We start from the raw sequence: 20,447 nt of genomic DNA, 5'->3' as shown, positions 1-20,447 counted from the left end.
AGAACATTTGAGTGTGTGGTTGTCATAGCATAACATGGGAACCAGCTGAAACTCGCGTGGGGCGCGGGTAAGTCGGTGCTGCCGGGGATCCCCCGGCCCCTCTGAAGTCGGGCCCATGCCGGCTCTGCACACACTGACCTGTTGGTCAGGATTCACACTACGTGCCCAGAGGTGCTTAACTTCTGAGGAATAAGATAAGGGGCTGGGATGGGTTTGTGTACTTACCAGTTGTCATTCTTACTTCTCACCACAAGGACATAGCATTTTGTCATTAAAGGAAGAGGAAGCAGGAAGCAGGTCCTTGGTGCGACACGCTTGCTCTGCTCCAGCCTCGCGGTGCCATACGGAGCAGACGCTGGAGGAGAAAGAAGCACAGATACACGGAATGAAATGCGAAGAGAGCCGCTATAATTTGCTAGATTATGTGTGCGATAAGGCAGGTGTGATAATAATAAAACCCTGGAAATCATAAGTAATACAAAAATCTAGAAATAAAGCCAAATAAACGGCTTCTATGGCTTTGCCCGTGGCCCCAGGGACCCCCACCCCCTGCGGCGGCTGTGCGCACTTGTGTGTGTGACCGCAGGGACAGGCCCTCGGGCGATGTGGCCAGGGCTCCCAGGGTCCCTCCCTCCCACCCCTCCTACAGAGCAGCGATGTCCACGGAAGGTACACTTGGTTGTAATAATGGAGAAACTGCATGGTTTGGGACCCCATGTCGCAGCAGAGGCGCCACCCCCGAGACACGGTGGCATACAGTCCCACCCCGGTGGCAGCTGAGGATACTGTCACACAAGTCAAGCCTGCGGTTCTTGGAGGGTCCTGCGGCCAGGGCTGACCGTGCTGCGGGGTGCTGGCCAGCGGGATGGAGGGCCACTTTGTCGCGGCCAGAGCCCGGGAGGCGCCGTGTCCACAGGAGCCCTGAGACCCCGCCCTGCCACGGCCCTCCAGCTGCTGGTGCTCTGCTTTTCCTCCCTTGCACACGAACCAGGTCCAAACAGAAACAAAGGGAGCTTGATATCTTCTTGACACGCGTCAGACGTGAGCGCACTGTCCCTATTAACTTTCACATCATTGAAGACGTCACAATTCCATGGCTGCTAGAATGACCGCACACTGGGCGGCAGACACCGTAGAGACACCTTCTCTCTCAGCTCAGGGGGCCAGGGTCTGGGTCCCCTGTGTGCACAGGGTGGGCTCCTCTGAGGCTCTGGGGCAGACTGGTTTCATCCCGCTGTCTGACAGGTGGGTGCTGATGGTCCTGGGCACACCTGGGCAGGGGGCCACCCGCCCCCATCCACACAGCCTCCTTCCTGCACCCACACTCTCTCTCCCGCCTCTCCCAGGATGTAGGGCACACACAGGAAATCCAGGATGACGTCGTCTCAAGGTCCTTGACTTACATCTGCAGATGATGTTTTCCCAAACAAAATCCCATTCACAGGTTCTGGGACTAGGATGCGGGCCTATCTCCCTGGGGCTCACCACTGAGCCCACTGCAGACCACAACCTCAATCTCCTTTCCCCTCTTCGGAGTCAGTGTGTATCACCTAGCATTTTCTGTAAGCACCTCTCTGCATGTGCATGCACCTACACACATGTAAGGCATATGTGTACACGTGTGCACCTGCCGTCACGTCAGCCATATGTATACACGTGCCAGTGGCCAGACCATGAGCTTGGAAGGCAGCCCTCCTCCCCACTTCACAAGGCACCCAGCCATTCAACTTTCTGAACCACAGAAGTGTGACGGAATAACCGTCCTCACGATGGGTGATGTAACAGGTCCTACAGAACACGCCGTGCACGCCCTGAAGCTTGCTTCCTGTGCTAACGGTATATTGAAGGAGTTTCCCTGTCATCACCAACATCCTTGCTTTTCACTGACTGCAGAGTATGCCACCACTTTAGAGTTTCTTATTCCTGAGACGCTGTTGGCTACTTATATTCCCAAGATCATTTCATTACGTCTCAGTTTTAAAATGTCTTTCCATTTTAATTTTGGTTGTGTGTGCCTGCACATTCGTTTTTTCTATTCATTTTTATATATGGTTTGAATAGGATTTCTTTTCAAAGCATCACTTAAAAATATTTTTAGAGATAAGGGGAGGATGGAGCAGAGAGAGAGGGAGAGGGAATTTTAAACAGACTCCACGCCCAGTGCAGAGCCCGACTTGGGGCTCGATCTCACAATCTTGAGATCATGAGTCAAAATCAAGAGTCAGACGCTTGGGCAATCTGGGTGGTTCAGTGGTTTAGTGCCACCTTCAGCCCAGGGTGTGATCCTGGAGTCCTGGGATCAAGTCCCAAGTCGGGCTCCCTGCATGGAGCCTGCTTCTCCCTCTGCCTCTCTCTCTCTGTGTCTCTCATGAATAAATAAATAAAATCTTAAAAAAAAAAAAGTCAGACGCTTGACCAACTGAGCCACCCAGGTGCCCCTCAAAGCACCACTTTTATATTTATTAAGTGATGGACTCGATCTCAGCTCGGGTCTTGATCTCAGGATCATGAGTTCAGTCTGTGTTGGGCTCTGCTGAGCATGGAACCTGCTTAGAGAAAAGAAGAAGAGAGAGAGAGAGATAATGTACTCGAAGATTGAGTGATTGATTTAAAACATGGTAAGATCTCCTTGTGTGATAATCAATGATCAATCTTTGTGGTAGTTTCATGAATATTTTAAAAGAATGTGTGTCTTCTAATTGTTCAATTTCGATAGTTAGTGAAAGGCAAATTAGACCAAACTTATTAAATACAGTACGCAACTTTTCTACTCTTTTTTTTTCTATTTCTTTCGTTAGTTTCTATTTCTTTTCTTATTATGGTTCAGATTTTTCTACTCATATTTATTTGCTATGTGTGTTTTTAAGCTCTGTTTTTGGGTGCAGAAAGTTTCTGATTGGCATATTTTCTTGGTGCATTATTCCTTTTATTTTATGAATATCTGACTCTTCCACTGTGTTTTCCCTGATTTTACACCCACGTTACTCCCTTTGCTGCTCTTTGTTACCATGCAGTGATATGCAGTGATCATTTCCCTTTCTTTTTCTTCTTTCCCACTTCATGTGTGCTGGGTCTCTAGAACTGACTAGTCATAGGAATTTTTTTTTTTTTTTTTTTTTTTTTACCAGTTGGTGAGATTGTCTCTTTAATGACATGTATGGAGCTCACTTACATTTATCACAAGTACCGATCTATCTACTTAGCTTTTCTTTGCAGTATAAATTTGTTTCTATTTTCCTAGATACTGTATATTCTTATTTCACTCTTTCTTTATAAACTTCACTTTGCTGAACTGGTCATGCTTTCTTAGTTACTGCTAGGCTTCTCAGTACTTATATTTGTAGGCCTATTATTAGAGCTATTTTATTTTATTTTATTTTAATCTATATATTTACTCATGAGACACAGAGAAAGGCAGAGACATAGGCAGAGGGAGAAGCAGGCTCCCTGCAAGGATCCCAATGTGGGACTCTATCCCAGGACCCTGGGATTAGGCCCTGAACTGAAGGCAGACGCTCAACCACTGAGCCACCCAGGCATCCCAGCATATAATTTTAAATGTACTCATTTAGTGGCTGTTGAGTATATAACTGCTGGGAACACTCATGAGGTGGTTGGCTTGGACTATGCTTTCATTTCTCTTGTGTAAACACCTAAGGGTTTGAGTGCTGGGCCATAAAGTGAGCATGTGCTCACCTCTGTTAGACTCTTCCAAACTGCTCTTCCAAGGGGCACATCACTTTGCATTTCCACCAGTAATTATAGCAGTTGTTCAGCATCCATGCCAACCCCTATTATTTTCAAGATTTAAGATTTTTACCATTCTGATGAGTTTATACTATTAATCTCTTGGGATTGTAATGTGCATTTCTTTGATGACTTAAAGAAACACCTCTCCATATGTGTATTGATCATTCCCCAATTTTTTATTTCTATAAATGGCATATTGAAACATTTGTCAACATTTTGAAACATTTGGCTGTTAAAACTGGGTTTTTCAAAGATTTATTTATTTACTTGAGAGAGAGAAAGAATGAGAGAAAGAGAGCAAGGATGGGGGAAGGACAGGAGGGGAGAGAGAATCTCAAGCAGAACTCCCACCGCACACTCCGCTGCCGCTGAGCACAGAGCTGAGTGCAGGGCTTGATCTCATGACCCTGAGATCATGACCTGAGCCAAAATCAAGAGTCAGATGCTCAACTTCCTGAGCCACCCAGGTGCTCCATTGGCTGTTTGTATTGTCATAATTGAGTCATATTTTGGACATCAGCCTTTGGTATGACACACATATCAGGAATATTTTCTCCAGTCCATGGCAGGCCTTTTCATTTCTCCGATACCCTCCTGAGAACAAAGGCTTTAATTTGGTGAAGTTCAATTTGTCAGTTTCCCTTTTGTGAGGTTTTTGTGTTTTGCATCCTAAGTGATCTTCGCTTGCACCAATGTCATAAAGAACTTTTATAGTTTTATATTTAGGCCCGTGATTCATTTCAAGTTAAAATTTGTGTTTGATGTCAGTTGCCCTAGTGCCTTTTGGTAGAAAGACTGTCCTTTCCCCATTAACACGCTTTACCCTCTTTGTAAAAAAAAGGAGACGCTCTCTCAAGTGTGATCTGTCTCCGGGTGATTCGTCCCATGCCATGGTCTGCATGTCTGTTTCAATGTCAACACTTCATGGATTTCATTCCTGCAGCAAAATTTGAAACCAGACTAAATCCTCCATCTCTGCTCTGTTTTAAAACTGTCTCAGTTTATGTACACTTAGAATTATTTTCTACAAAAAGCCTGTTGGGATTTTCATTCCCATTTCATTCCCAATGAATCTATTGATGAATTAAAAGATAATTGATATTGTAACAAATCACGTGTTCTGATCAACACAATATATTTTGTCATGTATTTAGGTCTCTTTAATTCTCCTTGGCAGGGACACCTGGGTGGCTTGGTGGTTGAGCATCTGTCTGGCTCAGGTCTTGGTCCTGGGTTCTTGGGATTGAGTCTCGCATCAGCTCCCTGCAAGGAGTCTACTTCTCCCTCTGCCTATGTGTCTGTGTGTCTCTCTCTCTGTGTCTCTCATGAATAAATAACTAAAATAAAAACTAAAATAAATAACTAAAATAACTAAAATAAATAACTAAATTCCTGAGGAGAAAATAATTCTCCTCAGGAATATTCCATAGTTCTGAGGATATAAGTACTGCACATATTGTGATATGTTTGTTTCCACATAATTTTTTAAATGCTATCAAGAATAGAATTTAAAATTCATTTTCCAGTTGCTTGTTTCTGGCATAAATACAATTAATTATTGTATGTCGACCTTTCATCATATGACTTTGCCAAATCCATTTCTTAATCCTAGAAACTTTTGATGACTCCTAAGGATTTAGGATTTACTGCATAAAAGTGATATTATTCACAAAATATGTTACCCACAAATCCACAAAGACAACTTTATTTCTTCTTTGGGAATCTATATGGTGTTAGTTCTGTATCTTGCCTTATCTCACTAGATAGAGGGTCGGGTACAGTGTTGCCTAAATGTGGTGGGAGTGGACCCCCTTGCCTTGTTGCTGATCCTGGAGGAGGGCATTCAGTCTTTCACCACTAAATGCGGTGCTAATTGTAGGTTAGCTGCAGATGGTCTTTCTTGGTTTAGGGATGTTCTCTGCTCCTTGAGTTTGCTGAGGCTTTTTCTTGTCCCTAGGTGCTCATAAAGACAGTGTAGTCTTTTAATCCCCTTTATCTATTGCACTCACCATCCCCCACCTCTCCTCTGGCAACTGCTGGTTTGTTCTCTCTTCTTAAGAGTCTTTGTTGTTGTTTGCTTATCTCTTCTTTCTCTGTTCATTTGTTTTGTTTCTTAAATTCCACATATGAGTGAGATCATTTGTGGATCATTTGTCTTTCTCTGACAAATTTTGCTTAGCATAGTACACTCTAGCTCCAGCCATGTTATTGCAAATGGCAAGATTTCATTATTTTTTATGGCTCAATAATATTCCATTGGGTATATATATGCCACATTTTCTTTATCTGTTCACCAGCTAATGGACACTCAGGCTGCTTCTCTACCTTGGCTATTGTAAGTAATGCCGCTATAAATGTAAGGGTGCATTCACTCTTTGAATTAGCGTTTTTATATCCTTTGGGTAAATAACCTGATGGTGGAATCACTGGATCATAGGGTAGTTCAATTTCTAATTTTTTGAGAAAACTCTGTAGTGTTCTCCAAAGTGGCTGTGCCAATTTACATTCCCACCAACAGAGCATAAGGGTTCCTTTTTCTCCACATCCTCACCAACACTTTTTTTTTTAATTGTTTTTACTGAAGCTCGATTTGCCAACATATAGTATAACACCCAGTGCTCATCCCATCAAGTGCCCTCCTCAGTGCCCGTTACCATCACCCAGTGACCCCAACCCCCTGCCTACCTCCCCTCTGCAACCCTTTGTTCATTTCCCAGAGTTAGGAGTCTCTCATGGTTTGTCTCTCTCTCTAATTTTCCCACTCAGTTCCCCTCTTTTACCTTAAAATCCCTTTCACTATTTCTTATATTCCCCATATGAGTGAAACCATATGATGATTGTCCTTCTCCAATCGACTTACCTCACTCAGCAAAATACCCTCCAGTTTCATCCATGTTGAAGCAAATGGTATTTGTCCTTTCCGATCTCACCAACACTTGCTATTTCTTCTGTTTTTTATTGTATCCACTCTGACAGGTGGAAAGTGATATCTTACTGCAGTTTTAATTTGCATTTCTCTAATAGTGAGTGATATTGAGCATCTTTCTGTGTGTCTGTTGGCCATCTGTACATCTTCTTTGGAAAAAATGTTTATTCAGGTCTTCTGCCCATTTTTATTTGGATCATGTGTTTTTTTGGGTTCAGTTGTATAAGTCATTATACAGTTAGGGCATTAACCTCCTATTGGATAGAAAATTTGCAAATATGTTTTCCCATTCAGTAGGTTGCCCTTTTGTTTTGTGGACAGCTTCCTTCACTGTGTAAAAGCTTTTTATTTTGGTGAAGTTCCAATAGTTTAATTTTGCTTTTGTTTCCTTTGCCTCAGGAGACTTTTTTAGAAAAATATTTCTATGGCTGATGTCAGAGAAATAACTGCCTATGTTTTCTTTCAGGAGTTTTATGGTTTTGGGTCTCACATTTAGGTCTTTAATCCATTTGAATTTATTTTCATGTACAGTGTAAAAAAGTGCTCTGGTTTCATTCCTTTGCATATGGCTGTCCAATTTTTCCAACACCACTTGTTAAAGAGACTGTCTTTTCCCATTGGATATTCTTGCCTCCTTTGTTATAGATCAATTGACCATATAAGTATGGGTTTCTCTCTGGGTTCTCTATTCTGTTCCATTGATCTATGTGTCAATTTTTGTGTCAGTGCCATAATGTTGTACCACAGCTTTGTAGCCTATCTTGAAACCTTGATTGTGATACCTCCAGCTTTGCTCTTTCCTCGAGGTTGCTTTGACTATTTGGGGTCTTCTGTGGTTCATACAGATTTTAGGATTATTTGTTCTAGCTCTGGGAAAAAATGATGTTGATGTTTTGACAGGGATTATATTAAATCTGTAGATTGTTTTGGGTAGTATGGACATTTTAACAATTCTTCCAACCGATTAACTTGGGATATTTTTCTATTTGTTTGTTTCATCTCAATTTCTTTCATCAATGTTTTCAGTTTGCTGAGTTTTTTTTTTTACATTTTTATTTAAATTCAATTTGCCAACATATAGTATAACACACAGCCAGTGCTCATCCCATCAAGTGAGTTTGCTGAGATTTTAATCATGAATAGGTGTAGAATTTTGTCAAATGCTTTTCCCCCATCTATTGAAGTAATAGATGTCTTTACTATGTCTCTTCTCCTTCTCCTTCTGCTCTTCTTCACTTCTTGTTGATAATGGTGGAATTATCATGGAATTAAGGAATTGATAATTCCTTGGAATTAAGATGATTGATTTTTGAATGTTAACTTCTTGGAATGAACTCTATTTGTATTGCTAGTTTTAATTTGCTGGTATTTTGCAAAGGGATTTGCATTCCTTTTTTATGAGGGATTTTAATAGTTCTCTTTTCTTAATTTTTAAAAAAATATTTTATTAATTTATTCATGAGAGATACAGAGAGGGAGAGGCAGAGACACAGGCAGAGGGAGAAACAGGCTCCATGCGGGGAGCCTGATGTGGGACTCAATCCCAGGACTCCAGGATCACACCCTGGGCTGAAGGCAGCAGTAAACCACTGAGCCACCCAGACTGCCCTGTTTTCTTAATATTTTAAGAAGTTGTTCTGCCTTACAAAATGAGATCAGAAGTATTTCCTTATTTTCTGGAAAATTTTATGTATTATTATTATTACTTCTGAAAATGTTGTTAGAATTGATCACTGAATTTTCTTTGTAAGGAAGTTTTCGTGATGAATTTAATATTTAGATAAATACAGAACTATTTAGACTTTTTATTCTTATTTATGTTTTGTGTCTTTCAAGAAATATTTCCCTTTCATCTGAGTGGTTGAGTACATTGGCATAAAACTCTTTGTAATGTTGCCTTATTATCTCTTTAATATCTGTGGGATCTGTAGTGATGTGCCTTCTTTGATTCTTGATATTAATAATTTATATATTCTCATTTTTTTCTTTTTAAGTCAACTAGGGATTCATGAATTTTATTGATTTATTTTCAAAGAATGAGCTTTTGGTTTCATTGACTTTTTCCTATTGTAAGTCTATTTTTTTAAATTCATTGATCTCAGCTCTGATCTTTATTATTTCTCTACCCTTATTTACTTTGATATTCTATTTTTTTTTTTTTGGCTTCTAAAGGTGGAGGCCTAGACCACTGATTTTCAACTTTTCTTCTTTTCTAACATAAGCATATTTAGTATTAAGCTACAAATTACCTTCTAAGCACAGCTTTTGCTGAAGCCTGCAAAATTTTATATGCTCTGTTTTCATTTTTATTTAAATTATTTTCTTTTTTTTTTTTTTTCATTTTTATTTAAATTATTTTCTAATTTCTGTTTGTTCTTGCCCTCTTCTTTGACTCATTGGGTTATTTAAACATATTTTACTTAATTTCCAAATACTTGGGACTATCATAAGTATATTCTTATTATTTCTGATTTAATACTATTATATCAGAGAATATATTCTGTATAATTTCATCCCTAAGTTTCAATAAGCTTATTGAAACTTATATCATAGTCAATTATTTGGTCTGTATTGGGGAAGATTCCAGATTTACTTGAGAAACTATGCATTCTGCTGTTGTAAGGCAGAGTATTTTATATAGATCAATTGATTAGAGTTGGTTGATGGTGTTATCTAGGTCTTCTATGTCCATATTGATTTCTTTCTACTTGTTCTATCAGCTGCTGAGAGAAGGGTGTTAATGTCACCAATCATTCATGTCTATTCCTTCTTCACTCTATACGTTTTTTGTCTCATGTATTTCAATACATTATTATTAGGAGCATGTAAATTTAATATTGTTTTATTTTCTTGATTAACTAATTTATTAATATGAAATATCCTTATATAGACATACTAATATTACTAGTCCTGAAGTCTTTGTTGTCTAATACTAAGTTCATTTCAGGTTTTTTATGAGTAGTGTTTTCATTGTATACCTTTTTTCATCTTTTTAACAAAGCTCATTTTTAAATATTTGAAGCTTATTTCTTATGGACAGTATATAGTTGTGTCTTGAATTTTATCATGTCTAACAATCTCCGCCTTTTAGCTGATGTCTTAGATTTTCTTTATATTTAATATCACTTGTTATGGTTTTGCTTAGTAAGTCTGCCATATTGCTACTTACCCCTTCTGTTCTTTACCTTTATCTTTCCCTCTCTTTTTTAGATTGATTGTTTCCTTTATTGTACTTTATTTCAATTATTGGCTTATTAGTTATATCTCATTTCAATTATATTTTTAGTGGTCTCTAGAGCTTATAATATGCAACTTTAATTCAATAGAATCTATCATTAAATATTATATATCTATCATTAAATATTATATATGTTGCAATATTATATGTTGCAAGACTCTTATAAGAATTCCCCAAGTCATACCTTTTATTTACACATATAATGTAAAGTTCATAATGTTATTAAATTTTTGCTTTATTTTTATTTTTTTATTGGAGTTCAATTTGCCAACATATAGCATAACACCCAATGCTCATCCCATCAAGTGCCCCCCTCAGTGCCCGTCACCCAGTCACCCCCACCACCCGCCCACCTCCCTTTACACCACCCCTTGTTCGTTTCCCAGACTTAGGAGTCTCTCATGTTCTGTCTCCCTCTCTGATATTTACCACTCATTTTCTCTCCTTTCCCCTTTATTCCCTTTCACTATTCTTTATATTCCCCAAATGAATGAGACCATATAATGTTTGTCCATATAATGGTCTTCTGAGACCATATAATGTTTGAAGAAGGACAAGTGACTTATTTCACTCAGCATAATACCCTCCAGTTCCATCCACGTCGAAGCAAATGGTGGGTATTTGTCGTTTCTAATGGCTGAGTAATATTCTATTGTATACATAGACCCCATCTTCTTTATCCATTCATCTTTTTTTTTTTTATTGGTGTTCAATTTACTAACATACAGAATAACACCCAGTGCCCGTCACCCATTCACTCCCACCCCCCGCCCTCCTCCCCTTCCACCACCCCTAGTTCGTTTCCCAGAGTTAGCAGTCTTTACGTTCTGTCTCCCTTTCTGATATTCCCCACACATTTCTTCTCCCTTCCCTTATATTCCCTTTCACTATTATTTATATTCCCCAAATGAATGAGAACATACACTGTTTGTCCTTCTCCGATTGACTTACTTCACTCAGCATAATACCCTCCAGTTCCATCCACGTTGAAGCAAATGGTGGGTATTTGTCATTTCTAATAGCTGAGTAATATTCCATTGTATACATAAACCACATCTTCTTTATCCATTCATCTTTCGATGGACACCGAGGCTCCTTCTACAGTTTGGCTATTGTGGACATTGCTGCTAGAAACATTGGGGTGCAGGTGCCCCGGCGTTTCATTGCATCTGTATCTTTGGGGTAAATCCCCAGCAGTGCAATTGCTGGGTGGTAGGGCAGGTCTATTTTTAACTCTTTGAGGAATCTCCACACAGTTTTCCAGAGTGGCTGCACCAGTTCCCATTCCCACCAACAGTGCAAGAGGGTTCCCCTTTCTCCACATCCTCTCCAACATTTGTTGTTTCCTGCCTTGTTAATTTTCCCCATTCTCACTGGTGTGAGATGGCATCTCATTGTGGTTTTGATTTGTATTTCCCTGATGGCAAGTGATGCGGAGCATTTTCTCATGTGCTTTTTGGCCATGTCTATGTCTTCTTCTGCGAGATTTCTGTTCATGTCTTTTGCCCATTTCATGATTGGATTGTTTGTTTCTTTGGTGTTGAGTTTAATAAGTTATTTATAGATCTTGGATACTAGTCTTTTATTTGATACATCATTTGCAAATATCTCCTCCCATTCTGTAGGCTGTCTTTTAGTTTTGTTGACTGTTTCTTTTGCGTGCAAAAGCTTCTTATCTTGATGAAGTCCCAATAGTTCATTTTTGCTTTTGTTTCTTTTGCCTTCATGGATGTATCTTGCAGGAAGTTCCTGTGGCAAGTTCAAAAAGGCTGTTGCCTGTGTTCTCCTCTAGGATTTTGATGGAATTTTGTCTCACATTTAGATCTTTCATCCATTTTTTGCTTTAAATGGTCAACTAAACATTCAAAATTGAGAAAAATAACTGTAATATATATCTACATATTTACCAGTACTGGAGCTCTTTATTCCTTTCTATGCACCCAAGTTCCTATCCAGCATCATTTAACTTCAGCATAAAGATGTTTTTATAATTAACATAGCTATAGTAAATGTCTTTTGGTGATAAATTCTTTCTCTTTTATTCATCTGGAAATACCTTTATTTTACCTTATTTTTGAAAAATATTCCTCTGGACACAGAGTTATAGGTTGACTTATTCCCCCTCCCCTTTCAGCACTTTATAGATTTTATTCTTGGTCTTCTGGCTTTCACTGAGCCTAAGAAGAAGTCTGTAGTCACTATTATCTGTGTTCCCTTGAAACATGTACTTCCACCCCCTTTAACCCCAGGTGTCTTGTGTGGTTTTCTTTGTATTTATCTTGGTTGGGTTTGGCAAGTTTTTTCATTAATTTGTAAAAGTATGCACTGTTATTTATTCAAATATATTCTTGATCCCTTTCTCAGAAACTCCAAATATATTTATATTAGATTATTTGATATTTCCATAGGTCACTGAGGCTCTAGTTTTTGTTGTTGTTCTTGTTGTTTTGTCTTTTCTCCTCCTCTGTATGCTTCTTTTTGGATACATTATATTGCTGTATCTTTAAGTCCCCTAATCTTTCCTTCTGTGGTGGATAGCACTCACTCGCCCTTTCGTTTTTGGATGATGGCTTTATATTCCATGGCATGAAAATGGATTACCATAACTTATTCACCCATTTACCCAATAAGAACACATCTATATTATTTTTAGGTGTTTGCTATTTTCACTGATCATACAAAAAACATCCTTGTGCATATATTCCTATTTAATTTTGTTTCTGTATGATAGGGTACCAGGTCTGAGATTTCTGAGTAAAAAAATATTTTTTTTCTCATTTCAAAAGTATTGCCAAGTGTTGCTGCTTTCCACATATTCTGTTTCACACATCTGTTTGATTATATTCTTATATAGTTGACAAAAAATAGTTAATGTGATGATTTCATACATTTTATTTCAGCACAGTCTTCCTTCCCTCCCGCCCCTGTGCTTGGATGTCTGCTCCCTCTGCCCTCCAAATTATACTTTTCTGTGGTACTTAATCTGCTAAGTCCATCAGTGATTTTTCTTTTTAGATATTGACTTTTTACCTCTAGAAGTTCCATTTGGCTCTTGGCTGAATTTTTATAAGGTACAGCATGAGAAAGCACAACACATAAAATTGAGCACAATATAAATCAATGACCCAAACCAACCAAACAAAACCCTGCATGTGCTTTTATGTAATAATATGTACATATTTAGTATAAGATACATACTAGATTGCCTAGGGAGAGGAAGCTATAACACTACTATAAATAATGACAAAATTAACCTTCTTATATGAGAACCTATGTGCATAAACTCTACAGTTTACAATGAAGTGGAAATGGTAGAGTATAAGACACGGCTTCCCCAACTCCACCAGATATTCCACCTGAGCTGGGTGATGGTGATGGAGATGATGAAGAGGATGAAGCTGAGGTCTGCATTTGACCACTGAATCTTTTTTTTTTTTTAAGTATATACATTTATTTATAATATTCTTTCTGGCCTCAGTTTTAGAAATGGATGTTATTCTTTTACTTTGTCCATTTCATTCAAGTTTTCAAATCTGGTTTAGGAAATAGTTTAGTCTAACCCAAGCAAGAAAATGAAAAAAAAAAAAAAGCATTAATGGGAAAATGTGCATACATATTTTCTTTGTCAAATATTTAGTTACTAAATACAAGTGAGTAATTGCCATTAGCCAGAGTGAGTATGCTTTATATGCCATGTTGAAAATTCATTAATAAATGAAACTTGCTGAGAATCATTTCTAAAAAAGAAAGACTTATATTTAAGAAATTGTGTGATTTCTCTTTATAAAACTCATTTTTTAGGCCTCTTGGCAGATCTCAACATCCTGTCTGCCATGGAAGAAAATAATATATCTGATATAGATGAAAATTTTCAAACATTAAATATGAGTCTCTTAGCAACCACAGAGATTTAAAGAGTTCACTTTCTTAATACCCATTGAGAAGTGTGTCAATGATTAAATGTTTCCTAAAAGAAAGATATGGAGCACCACCGACTTGGGAGGGTCTTGTGGAAGGCTCATGTGATTGATAGTCCCAACCCCCCTGATAACACTTGGCAGCAGTCTTGATGTATTGTCCACCTTCACAGCCATCTTGGTAAGTGAGGCTGTGTGTCAGAGTCTGGGATGGCAGTTAGTGGGCTTTTTGGTGACTTTCTGTGAGTAAGTCTCATTTGTAATCCATTTGATGATTTGATATATAGTATTATGTGAAAGCAAATGTGATATTTCTGAGGATTGATATTCAAATTCTTCACAATCCAAATATTTATACTCTGGGTTCTGAACCAAGCAGATAACAAGAGCTCAGTTAGTCATTTCTAAGAAAGAAAAGTTATATTCAAGGAATGGAATAATTTTACAAATATTATAGTACTTCCAGTACTTAGTAAAAATAAGTGCTCAATTTGAAAGAGAGTCTCCAAGAGGGAATATAAGACACCCAGTAAATGAGCTGAAATGTTCTCCTCACAGTAAACTTTTCTAACATGAGACATTTTTTAGACTTTTGATATGATCTGTAATTTAGCTCAAGTTTGGATCATTCTTGGAATAATAAAGAATCCCTCTGTTGTTTTCTGATGTCATGCAAGGCAGTCTTTTTCTTTTTCTTTTTTTTTCCCCATCTGCTTGGCCAGTTCCTCCGAGTGCTTAGTTGGTGTAGCTACCGGGGTGTAGCAGCCATGGAAATACCCAGCAGGGGATGGGGAAGTCCCTGTTCTCTGGATCTATGTTTCTAGGGACATATATGCTCATGGGGACATCACCACTCTGTGCCAACTGGCAGGATGGCACTGGAAGTTCTGTATGCTCTGTCCACCATGCCGCAAACTGTGCCATGACAGTCCCTCTGGGAAGGGTAGTAAGTTCTCCACCTCTGGAAAGAGAGTCAAGATCCTCATGGGGCAAGGAGTGAAAACTAAGTTCATATTTGCTAGGAAAAAAATCTAAGAGCACGCACCTAGTCAAAAAACAAAAGCAACTTCAAGATGTCAGATAGATGATGAATCATGAATCTCTACATAAGAATATATGTGAAAATGATTTAGGGCTTTTGATTATATATAAATTCCCAATACATAAGCAATGATGGGTTTCCATCACAACCGGATGTTATCTTAGTTCTTATTCATAAATACCTGGTATCTAGATGTGACCAGGAGGCTGTGCATGCTTGTCAGACATTACTCCAGTGGTGTGCTTAACTTGGGGGTGCATATTGAAAGAGGAACTATCTGGGTCTTGGGGGACATTTCAGTTATTGGTACTGAGGAAAAGAAACTTTTATTATGGAATAAAATATAGGGATTGCATCTCTAAACTGACACAAGTAGGATTTACTTCAAAAGAGATTTATGGTCATCCTGGGTGGCTCAGTGGTTTGGCGCCACCTTCGGCCCAGGGCATGATCCTGGAGACCCGGGATCAAGGCCCACGTTGGGCTCCTTGCGTGGAGCCTCCTCTCTCTGCCTGTGTCTCTGCCTCTCTCTCTGTGTGTGTCTCTCATAAATAAATAAATAAAATCTTTAAAAAAAAAAAAGAAAGGCTGAAAGTATGACTAAACTTAAAAAAAAGAGAGAGAGAGATTTATTTGGGGGCTTCTTTAAGGGGTTGTTTATTCCAGTATACAAGGAACCTTGTTAGGAAGTCACCTGTGTATCCAGGAATCCCACTGAGGTTACCTGGAGCTCCAAGTACAGGTGACTTAGGGATGATGTGTCACTCTGCTGGGGTTGCTGTAACAAAATACCAGCCTGGGCCATTTAAACAGCACACTTTTATTTTCCCACAGTTTTGGAGGCTGGAAGTTTAATACCAAGGCACCAGCAGGAATGGTGTCTGGTGAGAGCTGTCTCCTAAGCTTGCAGGTGGCTTTTCTCGTGTCTTCTCTTCCTGGGACACAAGTCCTACTGGATTAGGGCCCATCCTTCCACCTGACTAACCTTAGTTACCTCTGTACAAGGGCCCCATCTTCCCGTAGCCACATTCTGTGCTAGGAAGTGCTAGGGGGCAGGATTTCAACATATGCATGGAGGGGGGACACAGTCGTGTCTTTCAGGGACAATATGAGATCTAAATGGTTTATCAGGGTGAAGGGGTCTGTAAGCAAGTTCCAAAGACTTGAGTAGGCTCTTCTGGAAAGTAATCGCGTTTGAGGAATTTTGTGTTTTCAAGTGCTTAATTGGTGTGCGTGTTTTTGTGTGTGTGTCTTGATGTCTTCGGCAGAAGTGAGGCTAAAACCCCTTAAGATTAGCAACAGCATTCCACTTCCCAGAAATAATAAAATTCTGACTAGTCTTGAAAGCAAGAAGACCCTACCAATGGGGAGCTCTCCATTCTTCGAAAGGATTTCTCTGGTACTTTCTCCTACACACCCCATGTCGAGGCTCAGCAGCCCTACCATTTTTGGCACAGCGTGGATGCAGCTTCTGGCCCTGGCTCACGTGTCCTGGGTGTCCAGTGTGTGAATTTGTCACCAGCAGAGCCACACTCCTGGGGCTCCTAGGATCACGCTCTCCCCTCTCTCAGGGAACAGACCTCTAAGGGACTTAGCAACACAGCTATTTCTAACTTGGGCAGTTGTGGTCAGGAAAGCACTTGTCAAAACTTTTAGTAAGTGTCCTCGGGGAGCAGAAGCCACATGACCACCGTGTGACACTGTGATAGATTCTCCAGGCGGAGGGGCTGGTGCCTGGATCCCACGGCTAGAAATCACGAGGCTACATGAATGAATGAACGAATGAATGATCAAGTAAATAAATCAAATAACTGGGATCACTTGCAGGGACTATTGAAAACTGCCGCTCACATTTTTATTTTACAGTGCTGGTAATTGCTTCCTTTCTGTGCCCTATGGCTACAATAGATTTTTTCCTCATAATTATAATTTCAGCAAATTTTTTGCAATTGTAAAATACTGAAATTTTAAAGAAATCCAGCTGTCATTCCCCATTGAGCAGAGGTTCGTTTTATGCTGTTAATTCAGTTGTCTTCCTCACTCTGGGCACCCAGCTCCAAGGACTCTTTACAGGGACGGATTTATGATGGATGCCATCTGGTCTGATAGAAGGAAACAGATATTGATTCTTAATATTTTCTCCCAACATGTTTACCCTAGGATAATACAGCAGCTGTGTGGCAGCTTGTCTCGGAGTGGAAAGGATTATTACCACTGCCTTTTGATGAGATAAATTACCTAGGATGACTTGAATAGCTAAAGGGTATACTTTGATGTTATGTCGCTTCATTTACCCTTATGACTAAATGATTATTGATTTTATATTTTTAAGCTCTTGAAACGTGAAAATAAGTTGGTGGAGGAGCCTGGCTGTGTTAGTTTTATTAATTTATTTCTGCGGGGCATAATTCACTTTGGACCAGGTTGTGAAGGTTTTGGGTTCATGACCGGCTGTAGATACAGTTGCAAAGAAATGGCTTATTTATATAGTCATTGCAAGTAGTCCCAAAATCAATACAGTCTGGGATTGGATGATTAAACTCAGTCCCTTTGTGGGGCTCACTCCTGTAGCCTGCTGCCGGAATCATCTTGACTACAGCAGATCCATGTGATCAAGTGAACAAATAGCAAGTTTGTTCAAGTTGAAATATTATTTTTTTTGCCATCATTTTTTTTTTTATCTGCTGGGCTCACTCAACGACATTTTAACAACCTGGGAAAAAAAAAAGTGGTTGATTGACTACTTCAATGAAATCAGTAATCTGCATTGAGAGTGGCCTCCTGGGCCTTCTAGAACACCAGAGTGTTCTGGACTCGGTGCACCTTTTGATCAGAGGTCCCGCAGCACACCAGGCTGAGTCCTGGGTGCTTCTGCCACAGAAGGGAACCGAGGTGTGCCCTAAACCACAGCTACTCTGCAGGGTTCAGGACTCCAGCATCTCTGCAAGCCCGTGGCAGAGACCCACGTATTCCTGTGAAGTGTTGTCTTTCCTGTGTTCCTTTAATGTGCTGGCACCGTCTGGGGCATACTTGTACCCCTCCATTCCTCATCCACTGCTCCCTGGTCAAAGGCACAAAAACTGTCTATAGAAAGTAGGGAAAAAAAAAAAAAAAAAAGGACTGTTTTGCTTTAGTTTTCCTAATTTTCCACTTTATTTATTTTTGCAGATTTTTAAACATAATTCACGACGTCACACGTATTCCTTGTTAAAAATAAAATCTGATTCGACTGCTGAGCCTCAGGGGTATCTTTGAGATGGAGTTTACATTTGGAATTGGGATATTCGATTTTTTTTTTTTTAATCTTTGCTGGCCTCACACTCAGAGCTGGGGACAGCTCAGATGCTGGGTGAGGGGACCTGCGTAGAAAGGACAGATATTCTAGGAAGATCCTGGATTCATTTATGCAGACCGCCAAAATGCAGAATAAACTGAGGCCGGGGCGGGGGGGCATGGTGAGGAGGGAAACCTAGGCCTTATTTTTATTTTAGCAAAGTTCCTAGTTGGAGAGCTCCCTTCTCTGGGCCCGTCCTCACCTTGGTAGCTGGACCTTAAGTGTTTTAAGGGATGGGTGGGGATCATTCCCTGATGGGCCTCGTCCTGGGATGGTATTTTTAAAGCCAAAAGTATATATATATAAAAGTATATATGTGTGTATATATACATATATATATAAAGTAAAAGTATATATATGTATATATATATAAAAGTATATATATATATACTGATTAAATTTGGTAATATTATTTTTTGCCTTGGAAACTTACTTCACATGCAGCTATGTGTTTGTACAACCTAAAACCTGCTAACCAAGGTAACTGTACTACAGACGTGCAGGAAGCAAATGCAAGGTATTTCATTTCCCAGACAGGACTTCTCAATGTTGTAAGTGATAGTGGCACGTTTTACAGAGTTAAAAAAGGTGTAAAACACTTCTTACTTTAGTCAGTGTGTATGTATAATTAATGTGTAGTAAATTATATGGCTCCGGTTTAAAGCTTGTTTAAATGCATAGAATTTGAAGTGGAATGAAGAAATAAAATAACTTTTGGAGCACTGTAATGTAATATGTTGATCAATTTTATAGGGGAGTGGTGAATATTTAATTAATCACCTTTTGACAATTATTCACACTGGTCGGGATCAAGGTCTCCATTAAAGCCGAAGAATAGCTTCATTACAAACGACCCATAAAAGTGTCAAGTGCTGGCTGGGAAGACAAGTAATTTCCTCTCCCTTTAAAACCATTAGATGGAATGATGGGGGTGGGGAAGGTGACCAAGTGCATAATCGCGTGATTACAAAGAAAAGCTTAAACAGTAAATTTGACAGCTAGGTTGGAGAGGGTAGCGGAGAAGGGTTATAAAGCGACGCCTGCATTCCTTCCAGGAGCTTTTAATTTTCTAAGATGACAGGAGTGACGCCATTCTATTTTTTGCTGGACTTTGTCTTCATCCTGCAGTATTTGCCTAGGGGTTAGGCTTGCCAGTTCTGTCGTACTGGCGGCTGTAAGGGAGGGGTACCACTGACTTTTTTCCGAGACGCCTCTCTGGGTGAGTCTCAGCAGAGGGAGGACACATTGGCTGCCATCCTGATCGATGCCTGCGAAGGTGGCCCATTGGGATGGCGTCTGGACAGCGGGAGGTGGGGGGGGGGGCAATGTGTCAATGGAATCAGCACATGCATTCTTGGGCTGGCTTTGATGACTCCCAGCAGAGTGACCATCATGGCTCCTATCTGCCCGAGAACAATCTAGAAAGTTGATAACCACTTACATTGTACTGGATCTGTTTCCTAAATCTTCGACACTGGCCAAGAATCCTTAACGTGTATCAGTGTTCAGACGCCAACACAGGTCTCGGGGTCCAGGAACCTGCACAGATAATTTCCCTGAATGAAGACTATTTTCTTTCCTGAATGTTCAGTGATGACAATTCGTTGGTGAGAATGTCAGGATTGCACGGCCCTCAAGAAACTAGTATAGAATAGACTTGTTCTTAGGATTTTTCTCCTCCCCTGCCAGCGGAGGGAGGCGTACTAGGTGTTCAGAGCAAATTTCAGTAGGAATCCTGCTGGATGGAAGGCCTGCAGGCCGAGGTCTCGGTGTTGTCATGAGGGTTTCAGACCCTGAATTTAGCTATGATTATACGTAGCCTCCTTAGCTGTTAGAATTTTCCTAAAACCGGGCAAAGCGCAAGCAGCTCCTCCTTGCTCTAATGGAAACAGGTGATACTTGGGATTACAGAAGTTCAGCAGGTCTTCGCTGACGCTGAGACGCGTTTCCTAAACCCGACTTCTCTTTATTTCTTTGAACCTCTTGGATTTTAAGGTCCTACACCCAGGGGCAGCTGGCTCCGAGGCACACACCCCCACACACAAGTTCAAGTGGCCACTCTTAAAAACTAATGGCTATTGACTCTCGTTGGGCTTTCTGTGATGTTATCTGACCCCGTAAAGACTTTGCGGTATGCCATTTACATTGTATCTGGTGGTTGTATAATCATTATTGATTTTCCTTGTGTGTAGTACCTATGTCAAACAACCTAATATATTTAAATGGTGATTATTTCAGTT

The sequence above is a fragment of the Canis lupus genome, chromosome 31 (genome assembly GCF_048164855.1).
Source record: "Canis lupus baileyi chromosome 31, mCanLup2.hap1, whole genome shotgun sequence".
Lineage (NCBI taxonomy): Eukaryota > Metazoa > Chordata > Mammalia > Carnivora > Canidae > Canis > Canis lupus.
Note: the sequence above shows the minus strand (reverse complement) of the source record.